Genomic DNA, 5899 nt, shown 5'->3' on the forward strand with positions numbered 1-5899 from the left:
AATTCAGTATCATTATGTACTTCCTTCGTCCGGAAATATTTGTCATCAAAATGGATAAAAATGGATGTATCTAGATGTATTTTAGTTCTAGATATATTTCTCTTTACTCATTTTGATGACAAGTATTTTCGGACGGAGGAAGTATTATTGAAGGTGGTAGTACATACAAATTTCCTTTGTAAAATTCTGAATATCTGCACTAATTCAGTTGCACTACTCGACATCCATTGGTTCTGCAAACAGGGTAGTATTTCTTGCATGCAACAGCAGCCGGTTGCCATGAACTCCTGGACTGTTCTAAAAGCCTCTTTATGCTTCCTCTGCAGAATTCAACGGGGCAACAACAATTAAAATAAAAAGGCACAAAAAAAAGGAAAATCATGTCCGCTGGCCACGGAAGAAAGTGGACGGTGCTAGGAGACCTCCTGCAGAAGATTAAGGTTTTCGCTAGCCCGCGGAGAAAAACGGAGATGTGATGGAGCTGCTGGCGGAGGTCGTGTCGGACTGATGGGGTTAGATTTCAGGGAGGTGGCATGGTCTGGTGTAGTGCTCACGCGCGCGCTGCTTCAGAGCTCGCAGCGCATACTGACTTGGACCCCGGCAGCCATGGCCTGGCCTCTGTCAAGAGGAAGTCACAAAGTTGCTGCTCGTGATGTAGGCAGCGGTTCAATCAGGGGATGACTGAAAGGAGAGCTGCGATCCCGATCTGGCCAGTCTCGGTGGTGCTCGGCAGATCTCTTCCGTCATGTCGGGGGAGAGAGCAGGCACTGGTGGACGACTTGGGTGCCCCTTTCCTTGTCGTGGTTGTGGATCCCTTCAGATCGGGGTCTCTGTCGTCGATCTAGGATGGATCGCAGGTTGGGGCTGGACGACTGCGCCCCGTGCCGGTAGCTGCTGCTGGTGGTGTTTGGCGGGGGCTGCCACAGCTAGGCGACGGGAACAGGGTAGGGGCGAGGCCACAGATGGGAACCCTACCCGGATAGGGAGGAGGCCGATCTACCCTATAGCTCACGAGATCGGAAGAGAAGGGGGAGGGCGACGCCGGATTCGATGGCGACACATGATCGGTGGCGACGACCATGGGAGGGGTAGCGCCAGGGAAACCGATTGGGGAGACCGTGGATTCGGGAGCGAGAGGGAGAAAGAGGGAGGGCTGTGGATTCTGTTTGAGTTTTTTTCAGTGGAAAACCAACGTAGGAAGACGCAATCGAGTGGGAGGAGGGGTCGACGAAAGGTACGACGTAAGAGGGGAGACGGAACCTTACGTTTCTTTTAGGTAGTATATAATAGAGATAGAGATATAATAATTGCACGTGAATTTTTTTGCACCTGAAAAAAGAAACTGAAACGGGTTGATATTAGGAAACTGCACACGGACGTGCACTATTGCACGTGAATGTTTTTGCACCTGAAAAAAGAAACTGAAACAGACGTATACTATTGCACATAATATTAGGCAAGTGTACACGGACATATACTATTGCACGTGGAGGACTCTGAAACGGATTGCCATTAGTCAAGGATACGGTCGTATACTATTGCAAACAAAATAATTTACAGCGGACAGTCGTCCGTACAGAATTCAAACTCAGCAACCTTTGACTAATATAAAGGTTGGGGCAAACACCCCAGAACACCCACGGAATAATAGACGCCATAACACCCATTGAAGGGAGATCCACACAATAACATATCCACACAAATCGAAGGGGCGACATACGTCGGGACGCCCAGCACATCGAAGGACGGAAGAAGAAACGACAGAAACATCAAGTTTGGGTAATATATATAGCTTAAATCTTGAGGTCTATTTACATCTTTCCATCCCTGCATGTCTTTGCAACCTCCTTATGAACGTCATGTTTTCCTGTTCATTAACCATTAGTTAGAACACTTCTTTCTAACCAAATTTCATTATTGCATTACCATATGAACCACTCCTTCTAAAATTGTTTTGAAGGCAACGTTTCTATGGCGTAGACGAAGTTGAGTGAGTTAACCACAAGAGGACAGAAAGGGATATTAAAGCCAAAGTAATGAGAATGTGGGACTCGATCAATCCTTCGACTGATGAACTTATAAGCATCGATATGATCTTGATGGATGAGCAGGTATTTTCTTCACATCATTAATAGTGGGGATTGTTTTATTGTTAAAATTACTACTAAGATTTTTCTTTCATTAAATTTTGAAGGGCCATACAGTTCATGCTACTATTTGGAAGAATCTAATAGACACTTACAGAGCAAAGATCAACGAGGGTTCTATATATGCTTTTAGCAATTTTAAAGTTGTAGATTTGACAAAATATCGACCAGTCAGCAATGAAATTAAAATTACTTTTTTATACAACACAAAATTAAAGGAGATGAAAGGTTCATTGGATAATTTTCCAGATTACTACTTTGAGTTTGCTAGCAAAGATACCCTACAAGAACGTCTAGAAAAAGACCAACAATGCTCAGGTATGTTGATAGTCATATTCTTACTTCCAAGTGGACAATTTAAATTTGATGTCATTTCTTGGTGGTTGTATAATAAACTCAAATGAATAACTTTCTAATTTTTGAAGTCTTTAATCTTCTAATTTGCAGATGTCATTGGGTTACTTACCAAGATTAAGCCAATAGAATCAAGGATAACAAAGAAGAAAACACCTGCAGATGTACGTCAATTTGAAATTCTAATGCCAAAGTAAGTGTATCCATGTATCAACTTTTCACTAAAGGATAAAGGCTGATTTCTTCCACTTATATTATTATTACCATTAATTACGTTGGAATGAATTATTCAGGGGTGATAGAATCAGAGTATCGTTATGGGGAAGATTAGCTCATCATTTAAGTGAGGATGTAATTGGCAATCAAACAGTTATTATTGTTACCTCAACAATGGTGCAAAAATTCAATGGTAAGTTGAATATGTTTACATGTCTTTTTTTTCATACCAAAATAATAAATCTAACCGATTTATTGTTCATTAAATAGGTTTGTGCCTAAAGTCAACTAGCGCCACAAGATTATATACGAATCCAGATATACCCGAGACTTGGGAACTTCGTGGCAGGTATTAAGCACAATTTGTAGGTTCTGGTCATATAGAATTTCATAATATATCTTCATTTACTAACTTTTTTTATAGCCACTCCACCGAAGAAACTTTACCAAAAATGATGGAGATAGATAAAAGTACTCAAGGGACACTGGAAGATCAAATGTTTTACAGAAGGATAACCTTAAAAAAACTTACTGGAATTAGGCACGACAACCCAACAGATGAGGTAATGAATTCAGAACTCTTCTCAGACATGATATTGTAGAAGCCTCCAATACCTACAGATGTATTTGACATATTTGTATGAGTGACTGCATATTCTTTAAAGAGCTATATTTTCTTCATCAACTTTCAGGACTTTGTGTTCACAACAATAGCTACAATTGATCGGTTACAAGAAAATATTCAATGGTGGTACATGTCATGCGATGTTTGCAACAAAATTGCTATGAAAGAATCACATAATTATTATTGCAAGAATTGTGATACGTATCCAGAAGGTTTAACACCTAGGTAAGCATATTCTCTTGATTTGACCATCATTATGTACTATCACATTTGCGTTACACTAACGAAATGTGATTCTAGGTATCGTATTCGGCTTCAAATTAGTGATCACAGTGCTACTACAAGTTGCACTTTATTTGATGAAGAGGCTGAAAGAATGCTCAATACATCAGTCTCATTCCTGTTGGACCCTTAGATGGAAAATCTGAAGAAATCCCAAAGATTATACAAGAATTATGTGGACAAAGACTTATCTTTCGATTCAAACTCAACAATAAGAACCTCACTCTAGGCATGCAGAACTATGCAGTAAAGAAAATATTTGTGCCTGATGAGAAGCTTGAGAAGCGATACTTAGAGGATAAAGCTGAAGAGGTAATGGTCTATTAAACTATCAAATCTATTTAAACACCAATTATTATACTCTTTTATATGGAACTATTGAAGCAAGTATCTACAATTCTTGATCCATTGTGCTCAATAGGATTTGATGGATGATGAAGTGGACAACATGTTAAAACAAGAAACAAAGAAACCGAATGAGCCAGTTAAAATGGTGATTGTATACTTCACTGTACAAGCTTTTCTTTACATAAATTCATCTCTTAATTCATCCATTTATGTGATTTTTGCAGGTACAAATCAGCAAGTGTGAACTTAGCAAAAACATATGTGGGTTGGTCCCTGTGAAAGAGGAGCCAGAAGATAAAAGCAATGGGAGTACAATACATCAGAAGGAGCATCAACATCAAAAATCATCAACGAGTGTCGATTGTGGGAAAAGGAGGCGAAGATCTGTTGTATTATCAGACTCGGAAGATGAAGAAGTGGAAAATAGTATATCTGAAAAATTAGACAAGGCAGTGCCCAACAGCACCAGAAGTGTTCATGCAAAAAACAAAAAGACAAAAGTTGAACATGAAGGCTCCACAAGGATGACACGAAGTTTGACCAAAAAGACTAATAGCATCAAGATGATGTAATCATCAACTCAAAGATCAAGTACGCTAAACAAGACCCAAGAGAGGAAGGGCCTTTTCCAGAAAAATTTTGGGACAATACTTTATCCAATATTTATCATTTTAATGTATCCGAGAATTGGAATATATAGTGTGTTTTTATATATGATCAATATGTATGAACAATATGACATTTTGTTTTCAAACAATTCAAGTATTGTATACTATTCAGAAGAGAGAATGGCCAGTACATTCATTTGATCTTAATCAATTTAGCATTGCATTTGTGTGGTTGGTCAATGCTCTGATGTGCCTGCAACATTTGCTAAAACTACAATGTACTAGCATGGCCTAGAATATATGAGAACAAAAATGCTCAACAGTATTTGAAAAGATTGAGTTGGAAATCCATCTGGAATACTATGAAAAAATTTAATCAAAATCATCGACTGCGAATTGTTCCATATAAAGCCACAATGAAATTTAAAACGATGGAAAGATGGATTGAGCTTATCCGGGGCGTATATTATTACATCACGAACAAGCATATGATGGGGACTCACAGACTTAGGCTTATTTTTTTTCTCACTAACCCTCAAAAAATCCGACCAAAATTATTTTGCAGACAAAATGTATTTGGGCCAGACGCATACCTAGCTGAACTAGGTACTGACTAGGCAAGATAGTTGAAGGCCAAACCTGCACTGCTACTTGCCGCACTGATGCACCCAGGTTCCGCTCCTTAGTGACTGCTGCGCCGCGCTGCTCCACGCAGGTCGATAGCTACTTGGTTCACCTCGCGAAAGCTCGCCTATGCCGGCGTCTCCGTGTGGCCGCCGGCCGCGCCACCGCATGCCCTCCTTGGCGCAAGAGCGGATCCAGCGAGAATCTTAGCCCAGCAGGTCGCCGGAAGCAAGCAATTTGCTCATCCGAAGAATATCCTTTTAGAAGGAACTATGTGGAAGAGGAATAGTCCATTGATATGAAGTGTGAGAAGATAGTAAGCCGCGTAGCAGGAATGATTTTTTTAATTTTATTTGGACAGCACTGCAGCAGGAGAGTTGAACTTGTTAAGTAGTATATTTTTTTTACCACTTATAACATTAAACTGGCATGTTGTAACGATCCTAGATTGTAGGATCTGAGGGCCTGCGTGCCATATCTTTCGGGACTTTCTCTCCCTATGTATACTCTGATGTGTAAACAGAATCAATCAAGGAAATCACTTTCCAACTTGGTATTAGTCGCCAGGACCCTCTCCATGGTCGCGGACGACTCCTCCTCCTCCGCCACCGCCACGAGCTCGGCCACGTCGCTGGGCACCCTCTCCTCCACCTCCTCGGCGCCTGCCGCCGGCACCTCCCCGGCCACCGCCCCGA

At 40.9% G+C, this 5899-nt stretch overlaps 1 long non-coding RNA gene across 1 annotated transcript; it reads right to left on the bottom strand.

Annotated features, from left to right (window-relative positions):
* Positions 1-1491: 1491 nt before the first annotated feature.
* Positions 1492-5563, bottom strand: LOC109758882 (uncharacterized). The gene is made up of 3 exons (XR_002231920.4): positions 5220-5563; positions 3250-3332; positions 1492-1867 (listed from the first exon to the last, which is right to left on the bottom strand). It is a non-coding gene; the product is annotated as an uncharacterized lncRNA (long non-coding RNA).
* Between the last annotated feature and the right edge of the window lie 336 nt (positions 5564-5899).

Source organism: Aegilops tauschii, chromosome 2, assembly GCF_002575655.3.
Source record: "Aegilops tauschii subsp. strangulata cultivar AL8/78 chromosome 2, Aet v6.0, whole genome shotgun sequence".
NCBI classification, from domain to species: Eukaryota; Viridiplantae; Streptophyta; class Magnoliopsida; order Poales; family Poaceae; genus Aegilops; species Aegilops tauschii.